The following is a 15075-nucleotide window of genomic DNA, read 5'->3' on the forward strand; positions in this document are numbered from 1 at the left end:
GAGCCCCACTCACACCGGGCCACCCACAAAGCCGTGGACCCTCACACCCTCCCACCAGCACAGCCCCGAGACTGCTGACGGGGCAGAGAATATGGAGTCAGGCACAGCTGCAGGGGCTATTGCTGCCTGGAGTGCTGTTTATATTGACCTCAACCCAGGCACACCTGGGGAGGGCTTGCCGGCAGGGTCAGGCTGCCCAGGGCAGCTAATCCTCAGCCCTCAGGGAATCACATTGCAGAAAATGGACCTCGCTAAGACAGAATATTCGCCAAGGAAAAAAAGGACACAATGCCATTCGCAGCACCGTCGATGAGTCTCGAGGTAATCACGTGACTTGGAGTAAGTCAGAAAGTGAAAGACACATATCGTATCATATCACTTATAGGTGTTACCTATAAATTGATACCAGGGCAGATATTTCCACGGAGAAGGGCAATCACAGATTCATTAAACAAACTTATGGTTCACCAAAGTAAAGGTGTGAGGATTGAATTCATTACGATATTGGGGTTAACAGACATATACAAACACAGTAGACGTATATAATCACCAAAGACCTACGGAGTACCAAGAGAAGACTACTCAACATTCTGTCATAACGTACATGGGAAAAGGATCCCAGGAAGAACAGACATATGTATATGTGTAAAAGAACCACCTCTTGCACACCTACAACAAGCTAAACGTTGTACTCAAACATGCTGTAATAAAAAAATAAAAAATTAAATTAAAAACAAGAACAAGAAGTAGTGAGACACACTTGAGGGGCTTTCTCCTGGCACATTCCGTTCTACATTCCAATCTAGAACGCGACTTCCATTGAGGCTCTGCTGCCCTAGTAACCAGATTTGGTAAGGGAGAACTGCTGCCACCTTGTGGCCGTTTCTCACAACTGCAGCTTTAATCCCAGCGCTAATGGTCAGTGGATATTCCAAATCATTACAGGCCTGTAAATGACACCTGCCCTGAAAACAAATCCTGGGGTCATATATCGACCAAAAATTTCAAAAGACGTCCATATTCCAAAACGACAGTTTCAAGAGGCATATTTCACACACATTAGTGTTCTGCTTCTTTTGCTTTCTTTCTTTCTTTGTTAAAAAAACGGGAATGGAAAAAGGCAACCCTCAGAATGGGCGAAAACGTTCACAAACGAATCAATGGACAAAGGTTTAATCTCCAATATATATAAACAGCTCATGCAGCTTAATATTAATAAAACAAACAACCCAATACAAAAATGGGCAGAAGATCTAAAGAGACGTTTCTTCAAAGAAGTCACAGAGATGGCCAAGACGCACATGAGAAGCTGCTCAACATCACTAATTATTAGAGAAATGCAAATCAAAACTACAATGAGGTAAGACCTCACACCTGTTAGAATCGGCATCATCAGATAATGTACAAACAACAAATTCTGGGGAGGGTGTGGACAAAAGGAACCCTCTTCCGCTATTGGTGGGAATGTAAATGGATACAGTCACTATGGAGAACAGTATGGAGGTTCCTTTAAAAAACTAAAAAGAGAATTACCATAGGATCCAGCAATCCCACTTCTGGGCATATACCCAGAGAAAACCATAAATCACAAAGACACATTCACCACAATGTTCATTGCAGCACTATTTACAATAGCCAGGTAATGGAAGCAACCTAAATGCCCACAGACAGACGAATGGATAAAGATGTGGTACATATATAAAATGGAATAGTACTCAGCCATAAAAAGGAATGAAACTGGGTCATTTGTAGAGAAGTTGATGGATCTAGAGACTGTCATGCAGAGTGAAGTAAGTCAGAAAGAGAAAAACAAATATTGTATATTAATGCCTATATGTGGAACCTAGAATAATGGTACAGATGAACTGGTTTGCAGGGCAGAAATAGAGACACAGAGGTAGAGAACAGACGTATGGACACAAAGTGGGGGAAGCCATGGGGTGGTGGTGGTGGGATGAGTTGGGAGATTGGGATTGACCTGTATACATGTATATGCATAAAATAGATAACTAATAATAACCTACTGTATAAAAAAATAAACAAAATTAAATTTCAAAATTTTTAAAAATAAAATGTAAAAATAAAACAGAAAAAAAGTTCTTCCATTCACACTGATGTATATATAACAATGAATTATTTCCATGCTTATATCTATAAATACATAAAAGAGGAATAAAATCTAACTTGAACCAAAAAAGAAAAAAAAACTGAACCTAACAGTTATACAGAGGAAAACACTACCAAGGCACTTGCTCCAGTGGTAAACAATTCTGAAATTGGTCAGAGGTGGGGAATCATCTCCCATACAGCCAGCAGCCCCACCCGCCCACGCAAGGAGCGTCCTTATTGCAAAGCTGGGAGACCGTGCCCAGGCCTCTGTGAGTAAACGTGAGCTGAGCCCCAGGCCAGATGCTGCTGAACTGTTCCCACCCTTCCCAGGTGAAACACCTGAATATGTACAAGGGCTTGAAAGCCTAGAGGGAGGGCCGTGGAGCCACACCAGCGACGGCACGCAGGCCAACTTGGTGCCTGCAGGTCAGCCAGGATGGTCCTGGCCACGGGCGCTCTTCTGGAAGCTTTCCATTGCCCTGCCTGAGATACCCCTCCCGTCCCGGCCCCCACTCCTTTTTTTCCTTCCTCACCTCAGCCCGGAGAGATATTCCAGTGGAAGTTATGGGTGACACATCCTCTCCTTTACAGGTGGCAGCCTGGCAACTCCTGCCGAAAGTCCAGCAGAGCCCCACTCACACCGGGCCACCCACAAAGCCGTGGACCCTCACACCCTCCCACCAGCACAGCCCCGAGACTGCTGACGGGGCAGAGAATATGGAGTCAGGCACAGCTGCAGGGGCTATTGCTGCCTGGAGTGCTGTTTATATTGACCTCAACCCAGGCACACCTGGGGAGGGCTTGCCGGCAGGGTCAGGCTGCCCAGGGCAGCTAATCCTCAGCCCTCAGGGAATCACATTGCAGAAAATGGACCTCGCTAAGACAGAATATTCGCCAAGGAAAAAAAGGACACAATGCCATTCGCAGCACCGTAGATGAGTCTCGAGGTAATCACGTGACTTGGAGTAAGTCAGAAAGTGAAAGACACATATCGTATCATATCACTTATAGGTGTTACCTATAAATTGATACCAGGGCAGATATTTCCACGGAGAAGGGCAATCACAGATTCATTAAACCAACTTATGGTTCACCAAAGGAAAGGTGTGAGGATTGAATTCATTACGATATTGGGGTTAACAGACATATACAAACACAGTAGACGTATATAATCACCAAAGACCTATGGAGTACCAAGAGAAGACTACTCAACATTCTGTCATAACGTACATGGGAAAAGGATCCCAGGAAGAACAGACATATGTATATGTGTAAAAGAACCACCTCTTGCACACCTACAACAAGCTAAACGTTGTACTCAAACATGCTGTAATAAAAAAATAAAAAATTAAATTAAAAACAAGAACAAGAAGTAGTGAGACACACTTGAGGGGCTTTCTCCTGGCACATTCCGTTCTACAATCCAATCTAGAACGCGACTTCCATTGAGGCTCTGCTGCCCTAGTAACCAGATTTGGTAAGGGAGAACTGCTGCCACCTTGTGGCCGCTTCTCACAACTGCAGCTTTAATCCCAGCGCTAATGGTCAGTGGATATTCCAAATCATTACAGGCCTGTAAATGACACCTGCCCTGAAAACAAATCCTGGGGTCATATATCGACCAAAAAATTCAAAAGACGTCCATATTTCAAAACGACAGTTTCAAGAGGCATATTTCACACACATTAGTGTTCTGCTTCTTTTGCTTTCTTTCTTTCTCTGTTAAAAAAACGGGAATGGAAAAAGGCAACCCTCAGAATGGGCGAAAACGTTCACAAACGAATCAATGGACAAAGGTTTAATCTCCAATATATATAAACAGCTCATGCAGCTTAATATTAATAAAACAAACAACCCAATACAAAAATGGGCAGAAGATCTAAAGAGACGTTTCTTCAAAGAAGTCACAGAGATGGCCAAGACGCACATGAGAAGCTGCTCAACATCACTAATTATTAGAGAAATGCAAATCAAAACTACAATGAGGTAAGACCTCACACCTGTTAGAATCGGCATCATCAGATAATGTACAAACAACAAATTCTGGGGAGGGTGTGGACAAAAGGAACCCTCTTCCGCTATTGGTGGGAATGTAAATTGATACAGTCACTATGGAGAACAGTATGGAGGTTCCTTTAAAAAACTAAAAAGAGAATTACCATAGGATCCAGCAATCCCACTTCTGGGCATATACCCAGAGAAAACCATAAATCACAAAGACACATTCACCACAATGTTCATTGCAGCACTATTTACAATAGCCAGGTAATGGAAGCAACCTAAATGCCCACAGACAGACGAATGGATAAAGATGTGGTACATATATAAAATGGAATAGTACTCAGCCATAAAAAGGAATGAAAATGGGTCATTTGTAGAGAAGTTGATGGATCTAGAGACTGTCATGCAGAGTGAAGTAAGTCAGAAAGAGAAAAACAAATATTGTATATTAATGCCTATATGTGGAACCTAGAAAAATGGTACAGATGAACTGGTTTGCAGGGCAGAAATAGAGACACAGAGGTAGAGAACAGACGTATGGACACAAAGTGGGGGAAGCCATGGGGTGGTGGTGGTGGGATGAGTTGGGAGATTGGGATTGACCTGTATACATGTATATGCATAAAATAGATAACTAATAATAACCTACTGTATAAAAAAATAAACAAAATTAAATTTCAAAATTTTTAAAAATAAAATGTAAAAATAAAACAGAAAAAAAGTTCTTCCATTCACACTGATGTATATATAACAATGAATTATTTCCATGCTTATATCTATAAATACATAAAAGAGGAATAAAATCTAACTTGAACCAAAAAAGAAAAAAAAAACTGAACCTAACAGTTATACAGAGGAAAACACTACCAAGGCACTTGCTCCAGTGGTAAACAATTCTGAAATTGGTCAGAGGTGGGGAATCATCTCCCATACAGCCAGCAGCCCCACCCGCCCACGCAAGGAGCGTCCTTATTGCAAAGCTGGGAGACCGTGCCCAGGCCTCTGTGAGTAAACGTGAGCTGAGCCCCAGGCCAGATGCTGCTGAACTGTTCCCACCCTTCCCAGGTGAAACACCTGAATATGTACAAGGGCTTGAAAGCCTAGAGGGAGGGCCGTGGAGCCACACCAGCGACGGCACGCAGGCCAACTTGGTGCCTGCAGGTCAGCCAGGATGGTCCTGGCCACGGGCGCTCTTCTGGAAGCTTTCCATTGCCCTGCCTGAGATACCCCTCCCGTCCCGGCCCCCACTCCTTTTTTTCCTTCCTCACCTGAGCCCGGAGAGATATTCCCGTGGAAGTTATGGGTGACACATCCTCTCCTTTACAGGTGGCAGCCTGGCAACTCCTGCCGAAAGTCCAGCAGAGCCCCACTCACACCGGGCCACCCACAAAGCCGTGGACCCTCACACCCTCCCACCAGCACAGCCCCGAGACTGCTGACGGGGCAGAGAATATGGAGTCAGGCACAGCTGCAGGGGCTATTGCTGCCTGGAGTGCTGTTTATATTGACCTCAACCCAGGCACACCTGGGGAGGGCTTGCCGGCAGGGTCAGGCTGCCCAGGGCAGCTAATCCTCAGCCCTCAGGGAATCACATTGCAGAAAATGGACCTCGCTAAGACAGAATATTCGCCAAGGAAAAAAAGGACACAATGCCATTCGCAGCACCGTAGATGAGTCTCGAGGTAATCACGTGACTTGGAGTAAGTCAGAAAGTGAAAGACACATATCGTATCATATCACTTATAGGTGTTACCTATAAATTGATACCAGGGCAGATATTTCCACGGAGAAGGGCAATCACAGATTCATTAAACAAACTTATGGTTCACCAAAGGAAAGGTGTGAGGATTGAATTCATTACGATATTGGGGTTAACAGACATATACAAACACAGTAGACGTATATAATCACCAAAGACCTACGGAGTACCAAGAGAAGACTACTCAACATTCTGTCATAACGTACATGGGAAAAGGATCCCAGGAAGAACAGACATATGTATATGTGTAAAAGAACCACCTCTTGCACACCTACAACAAGCTAAACGTTGTACTCAAACATGCTGTAATAAAAAAATAAAAAATTAAATTAAAAACAAGAACAAGAAGTAGTGAGACACACATGAGGGGCTTTCTCCTGGCACATTCCGTTCTACATTCCAATCTAGAACGTGACTTCCATTGAGGCTCTGCTGCCCTAGTAACCAGATTTGGTAAGGGAGAACTGCTGCCACCTTGTGGCCGTTTCTCACAACTGCAGCTTTAATCCCAGCGCTAATGGTCAGTGGATATTCCAAATCATTACAGGCCTGTAAATGACACCTGCCCTGAAAACAAATCCTGGGGTCATATATCGACCAAAAAATTCAAAAGACGTCCATATTTCAAAACGACAGTTTCAAGAGGCATATTTCACGCACATTAGTGTTCTGCTTCTTTTGCTTTCTTTCTTTCTCTGTTAAAAAAACGGGAATGGAAAAAGGCAACCCTCAGAATGGGCGAAAACGTTCACAAACGAATCAATGGACAAAGGTTTAATCTCCAATATATATAAACAGCTCATGCAGCTTAATATTAATAAAACAAACAACCCAATACAAAAATGGGCAGAAGATCTAAAGAGACGTTTCTTCAAAGAAGTCACAGAGATGGCCAAGACGCACATGAGAAGCTGCTCAACATCACTAATTATTAGAGAAATGCAAATCAAAACTACAATGAGGTAAGACCTCACACCTGTTAGAATCGGCATCATCAGATAATGTACAAACAACAAATTCTGGGGAGGGTGTGGACAAAAGGAACCCTCTTCCGCTATTGGTGGGAATGTAAATTGATACAGTCACTATGGAGAACAGTATGGAGGTTCCTTTAAAAAACTAAAAAGAGAATTACCATAGGATCCAGCAATCCCACTTCTGGGCATATACCCAGAGAAAACCATAAATCACAAAGACACATTCACCACAATGTTCATTGCAGCACTATTTACAATAGCCAGGTAATGGAAGCAACCTAAATGCCCACAGACAGACGAATGGATAAAGATGTGGTACATATATAAAATGGAATATTACTCAGCCATAAAAAGGAATGAAACTGGGTCATTTGTAGAGAAGTTGATGGATCTAGAGACTGTCATGCAGAGTGAAGTAAGTCAGAAAGAGAAAAACAAATATTGTATATTAATGCCTATATGTGGAACCTAGAAAAATGGTACAGATGAACTGGTTTGCAGGGCAGAAATAGAGACACAGAGGTAGAGAACAGACGTATGGACACAAAGTGGGGGAAGCCATGGGGTGGTGGTGGTGGGATGAGTTGGGAGATTGGGATTGACCTGTATACATGTATATGCATAAAATAGATAACTAATAATAACCTACTGTATAAAAAAATAAACAAAATTAAATTTCAAAATTTTTAAAAATAAAATGTAAAAATAAAACAGAAAAAAAGTTCTTCCATTCACACTGATGTATATATAACAATGAATTATTTCCATGCTTATATCTATAAATACATAAAAGAGAAATAAAATCTAACTTGAACCAAAAAAGAAAAAAAAAACTGAACCTAACAGTTATACAGAGGAAAACACTACCAAGGCACTTGCTCCAGTGGTAAATAATTCTGAAATTGGTCAGAGGTGGGGAATCGTCTCCCATACAGCCAGCAGCCCCACACGCCCACGCAAGGAGCGTCCTTATTGCAAAGCTGGGAGACCGTGCCCAGGCCTCTGTGAGTAAACGTGAGCTGAGCCCCAGGCCAGATGCTGCTGAACTGTTCCCACCCTTCCCAGGTGAAACACCTGAATATGTACAAGGGCTTGAAAGCCTAGAGGGAGGGCCGTGGAGCCACACCAGCGACGGCACGCAGGCCAACTTGGTGCCTGCAGGTCAGCCAGGATGGTCCTGGCCACGGGCGCTCTTCTGGAAGCTTTCCATTGCCCTGCCTGAGATACCCCTCCCGTCCCGGCCCCCACTCCTTTTTTTCCTTCCTCACCTGAGCCCGGAGAGATATTCCCGTGGAAGTTATGGGTGACACATCCTCTCCTTTACAGGTGGCAGCCTGGCAACTCCTGCCGAAAGTCCAGCAGAGCCCCACTCACACCGGGCCACCCACAAAGCCGTGGACCCTCACACCCTCCCACCAGCACAGCCCCGAGACTGCTGACGGGGCAGAGAATATGGAGTCAGGCACAGCTGCAGGGGCTATTGCTGCCTGGAGTGCTGTTTATATTGACCTCAACCCAGGCACACCTGGGGAGGGCTTGCCGGCAGGGTCAGGCTGCCCAGGGCAGCTAATCCTCAGCCCTCAGGGAATCACATTGCAGAAAATGGACCTCGCTAAGACAGAATATTCGCCAAGGAAAAAAAGGACACAATGCCATTCGCAGCACCGTAGATGAGTCTCGAGGTAATCACGTGACTTGGAGTAAGTCAGAAAGTGAAAGACACATATCGTATCATATCACTTATAGGTGTTACCTATAAATTGATACCAGGGCAGATATTTCCACGGAGAAGGGCAATCACAGATTCATTAAACAAACTTATGGTTCACCAAAGGAAAGGTGTGAGGATTGAATTCATTACGATATTGGGGTTAACAGACATATACAAACACAGTAGACGTATATAATCACCAAAGACCTACGGAGTACCAAGAGAAGACTACTCAACATTCTGTCATAACGTACATGGGAAAAGGATCCCAGGAAGAACAGACATATGTATATGTGTAAAAGAACCACCTCTTGCACACCTACAACAAGCTAAACGTTGTACTCAAACATGCTGTAATAAAAAAATAAAAAATTAAATTAAAAACAAGAACAAGAAGTAGTGAGACACACTTGAGGGGCTTTCTCCTGGCACATTCCGTTCTACATTCCAATCTAGAACGCGACTTCCATTGAGGCTCTGCTGCCCTAGTAACCAGATTTGGTAAGGGAGAACTGCTGCCACCTTGTGGCCGTTTCTCACAACTGCAGCTTTAATCCCAGCGCTAATGGTCAGTGGATATTCCAAATCATTACAGGCCTGTAAATGACACCTGCCCTGAAAACAAATCCTGGGGTCATATATCGACCAAAAATTTCAAAAGACGTCCATATTCCAAAACGACAGTTTCAAGAGGCATATTTCACACACATTAGTGTTCTGCTTCTTTTGCTTTCTTTCTTTCTTTGTTAAAAAAACGGGAATGGAAAAAGGCAACCCTCAGAATGGGCGAAAACGTTCACAAACGAATCAATGGACAAAGGTTTAATCTCCAATATATATAAACAGCTCATGCAGCTTAATATTAATAAAACAAACAACCCAATACAAAAATGGGCAGAAGATCTAAAGAGACGTTTCTTCAAAGAAGTCACAGAGATGGCCAAGACGCACATGAGAAGCTGCTCAACATCACTAATTATTAGAGAAATGCAAATCAAAACTACAATGAGGTAAGACCTCACACCTGTTAGAATCGGCATCATCAGATAATGTACAAACAACAAATTCTGGGGAGGGTGTGGACAAAAGGAACCCTCTTCCGCTATTGGTGGGAATGTAAATGGATACAGTCACTATGGAGAACAGTATGGAGGTTCCTTTAAAAAACTAAAAAGAGAATTACCATAGGATCCAGCAATCCCACTTCTGGGCATATACCCAGAGAAAACCATAAATCACAAAGACACATTCACCACAATGTTCATTGCAGCACTATTTACAATAGCCAGGTAATGGAAGCAACCTAAATGCCCACAGACAGACGAATGGATAAAGATGTGGTACATATATAAAATGGAATATTACTCAGCCATAAAAAGGAATGAAACTGGGTCATTTGTAGAGAAGTTGATGGATCTAGAGACTGTCATGCAGAGTGAAGTAAGTCAGAAAGAGAAAAACAAATATTGTATATTAATGCCTATATGTGGAACCTAGAATAATGGTACAGATGAACTGGTTTGCAGGGCAGAAATAGAGACACAGAGGTAGAGAACAGACGTATGGACACAAAGTGGGGGAAGCCATGGGGTGGTGGTGGTGGGATGAGTTGGGAGATTGGGATTGACCTGTATACATGTATATGCATAAAATAGATAACTAATAATAACCTACTGTATAAAAAAATAAACAAAATTAAATTTCAAAATTTTTAAAAATAAAATGTAAAAATAAAACAGAAAAAAAGTTCTTCCATTCACACTGATGTATATATAACAATGAATTATTTCCATGCTTATATCTATAAATACATAAAAGAGGAATAAAATCTAACTTGAACCAAAAAAGAAAAAAAAACTGAACCTAACAGTTATACAGAGGAAAACACTACCAAGGCACTTGCTCCAGTGGTAAACAATTCTGAAATTGGTCAGAGGTGGGGAATCATCTCCCATAGAGCCAGCAGCCCCACCCGCCCACGCAAGGAGCGTCCTTATTGCAAAGCTGGGAGACCGTGCCCAGGCCTCTGTGAGTAAACGTGAGCTGAGCCCCAGGCCAGATGCTGCTGAACTGTTCCCACCCTTCCCAGGTGAAACACCTGAATATGTACAAGGGCTTGAAAGCCTAGAGGGAGGGCCGTGGAGCCACACCAGCGACGGCACGCAGGCCAACTTGGTGCCTGCAGGTCAGCCAGGATGGTCCTGGCCACGGGCGCTCTTCTGGAAGCTTTCCATTGCCCTGCCTGAGATACCCCTCCCGTCCCGGCCCCCACTCCTTTTTTTCCTTCCTCACCTCAGCCCGGAGAGATATTCCAGTGGAAGTTATGGGTGACACATCCTCTCCTTTACAGGTGGCAGCCTGGCAACTCCTGCCGAAAGTCCAGCAGAGCCCCACTCACACCGGGCCACCCACAAAGCCGTGGACCCTCACACCCTCCCACCAGCACAGCCCCGAGACTGCTGACGGGGCAGAGAATATGGAGTCAGGCACAGCTGCAGGGGCTATTGCTGCCTGGAGTGCTGTTTATATTGACCTCAACCCAGGCACCCCTGGGGAGGGCTTGCCGGCAGGGTCAGGCTGCCCAGGGCAGCTAATCCTCAGCCCTCAGGGAATCACATTGCAGAAAATGGACCTCGCTAAGACAGAATATTCGCCAAGGAAAAAAAGGACACAATGCCATTCGCAGCACCGTAGATGAGTCTCGAGGTAATCACGTGACTTGGAGTAAGTCAGAAAGTGAAAGACACATATCGTATCATATCACTTATAGGTGTTACCTATAAATTGATACCAGGGCAGATATTTCCACGGAGAAGGGCAATCACAGATTCATTAAACCAACTTATGGTTCACCAAAGGAAAGGTGTGAGGATTGAATTCATTACGATATTGGGGTTAACAGACATATACAAACACAGTAGACGTATATAATCACCAAAGACCTATGGAGTACCAAGAGAAGACTACTCAACATTCTGTCATAACGTACATGGGAAAAGGATCCCAGGAAGAACAGACATATGTACATGTGTAAAAGAACCACCTCTTGCACACCTACAACAAGCTAAACGTTGTACTCAAACATGCTGTAATAAAAAAATAAAAAATTAAATTAAAAACAAGAACAAGAAGTAGTGAGACACACTTGAGGGGCTTTCTCCTGGCACATTCCGTTCTACAATCCAATCTAGAACGCGACTTCCATTGAGGCTCTGCTGCCCTAGTAACCAGATTTGGTAAGGGAGAACTGCTGCCACCTTGTGGCCGCTTCTCACAACTGCAGCTTTAATCCCAGCGCTAATGGTCAGTGGATATTCCAAATCATTACAGGCCTGTAAATGACACCTGCCCTGAAAACAAATCCTGGGGTCATATATCGACCAAAAAATTCAAAAGACGTCCATATTTCAAAACGACAGTTTCAAGAGGCATATTTCACACACATTAGTGTTCTGCTTCTTTTGCTTTCTTTCTTTCTCTGTTAAAAAAACGGGAATGGAAAAAGGCAACCCTCAGAATGGGCGAAAACGTTCACAAACGAATCAATGGACACAGGTTTAATCTCCAATATATATAAACAGCTCATGCAGCTTAATATTAATAAAACAAACAACCCAATACAAAAATGGGCAGAAGATCTAAAGAGACGTTTCTTCAAAGAAGTCACAGAGATGGCCAAGACGCACATGAGAAGCTGCTCAACATCACTAATTATTAGAGAAATGCAAATCAAAACTACAATGAGGTAAGACCTCACACCTGTTAGAATCGGCATCATCAGATAATGTACAAACAACAAATTCTGGGGAGGGTGTGGACAAAAGGAACCCTCTTCCGCTATTGGTGGGAATGTAAATTGATACAGTCACTATGGAGAACAGTATGGAGGTTCCTTTAAAAAACTAAAAAGAGAATTACCATAGGATCCAGCAATCCCACTTCTGGGCATATACCCAGAGAAAACCATAAATCACAAAGACACATTCACCACAATGTTCATTGCAGCACTATTTACAATAGCCAGGTAATGGAAGCAACCTAAATGCCCACAGACAGACGAATGGATAAAGATGTGGTACATATATAAAATGGAATAGTACTCAGCCATAAAAAGGAATGAAACTGGGTCATTTGTAGAGAAGTTGATGGATCTAGAGACTGTCATGCAGAGTGAAGTAAGTCAGAAAGAGAAAAACAAATATTGTATATTAATGCCTATATGTGGAACCTAGAAAAATGGTACAGATGAACTGGTTTGCAGGGCAGAAATAGAGACACAGAGGTAGAGAACAGACGTATGGACACAAAGTGGGGGAAGCCATGGGGTGGTGGTGGTGGGATGAGTTGGGAGATTGGGATTGACCTGTATACATGTATATGCATAAAATAGATAACTAATAATAACCTACTGTATAAAAAAATAAACAAAATTAAATTTCAAAATTTTTAAAAATAAAATGTAAAAATAAAACAGAAAAAAAGTTCTTCCATTCACACTGATGTATATATAACAATGAATTATTTCCATGCTTATATCTATAAATACATAAAAGAGGAATAAAATCTAACTTGACCCAAAAAAGAAAGAAAAAAACTGAACCTAACAGTTATACAGAGGAAAACACTACCAAGGCACTTGCTCCAGTGGTAAACAATTCTGAAATTGGTCAGAGGTGGGGAATCATCTCCCATACAGCCAGCAGCCCCACCCGCCCACGCAAGGAGCGTCCTTATTGCAAAGCTGGGAGACCGTGCCCAGGCCTCTGTGAGTAAAGGTGAGCTGAGCCCCAGGCCAGATGCTGCTGAACTGTTCCCACCCTTCCCAGGTGAAACACCTGAATATGTACAAGGGCTTGAAAGCCTAGAGGGAGGGCCGTGGAGCCACACCAGCGACGGCACGCAGGCCAACTTGGTGCCTGCAGGTCAGCCAGGATGGTCCTGGCCACGGGCGCTCTTCTGGAAGCTTTCCATTGCCCTGCCTGAGATACCCCTCCCGTCCCGGCCCCCACTCCTTTTTTTCCTTCCTCACCTGAGCCCGGAGAGATATTCCCGTGGAAGTTATGGGTGACACATCCTCTCCTTTACAGGTGGCAGCCTGGCAACTCCTGCCGAAAGTCCAGCAGAGCCCCACTCACACCGGGCCACCCACAAAGCCGTGGACCCTCACACCCTCCCACCAGCACAGCCCCGAGACTGCTGACGGGGCAGAGAATATGGAGTCAGGCACAGCTGCTGGGGCTATTGCTGCCTGGAGTGCTGTTTATATTGACCTCAACCCAGGCACACCTGGGGAGGGCTTGCCGGCAGGGTCAGGCTGCCCAGGGCAGCTAATCCTCAGCCCTCAGGGAATCACATTGCAGAAAATGGACCTCGCTAAGACAGAATATTCGCCAAGGAAAAAAAGGACACAATGCCATTTGCAGCACCGTAGATGAGTCTCGAGGTAATCACGTGACTTGGGGTAAGTCAGAAAGTGAAAGACACATATCGTATCATATCACTTATAGGTGTTACCTATAAATTGATACCAGGGCAGATATTTCCACGGAGAAGGGCAATCACAGATTCATTAAACAAACTTATGGTTCACCAAAGGAAAGGTGTGAGGATTGAATTCATTACGATATTGGGGTTAACAGACATATACAAACACAGTAGACGTATATAATCACCAAAGACCTACGGAGTACCAAGAGAAGACTACTCAACATTCTGTCATAACGTACATGGGAAAAGGATCCCAGGAAGAACAGACATATGTATATGTGTAAAAGAACCACCTCTTGCACACCTACAACAAGCTAAACGTTGTACTCAAACATGCTGTAATAAAAAAATAAAAAATTAAATTAAAAACAAGAACAAGAAGTAGTGAGACACACTTGAGGGGCTTTCTCCTGGCACATTCCGTTCTACATTCCAATCTAGAATGCGACTTCCATTGAGGCTCTGCTGCCCTAGTAACCAGATTTGGTAAGGGAGAACTGCTGCCACCTTGTGGCCGTTTCTCACAACTGCAGCTTTAATCCCAGCGCTAATGGTCAGTGGATATTCCAAATCATTACAGGCCTGTAAATGACACCTGCCCTGAAAACAAATCCTGGGGTCATATATCGACCAAAAATTTCAAAAGACGTCCATATTCCAAAACGACAGTTTCAAGAGGCATATTTCACACACATTAGTGTTCTGCTTCTTTTGCTTTCTTTCTTTCTTTGTTAAAAAAACGGGAATGGAAAAAGGCAACCCTCAGAATGGGCGAAAACGTTCACAAACGAATCAATGGACAAAGGTTTAATCTCCAATATATATAAACAGCTCATGCAGCTTAATATTAATAAAACAAACAACCCAATACAAAAATGGGCAGAAGATCTAAAGAGACGTTTCTTCAAAGAAGTCACAGAGATGGCCAAGACGCACATGAGAAGCTGCTCAACATCACTAATTATTAGAGAAATGCAAATCAAAACTACAATGAGGTAAGACCTCACACCTGTTAGAATCGGCATCATCAG

This window comes from Mesoplodon bidens (genome assembly GCF_964165515.1).
Source record: "Mesoplodon bidens genome assembly, chromosome: Y".
Taxonomy (NCBI): Eukaryota; Metazoa; Chordata; class Mammalia; order Artiodactyla; family Ziphiidae; genus Mesoplodon; species Mesoplodon bidens.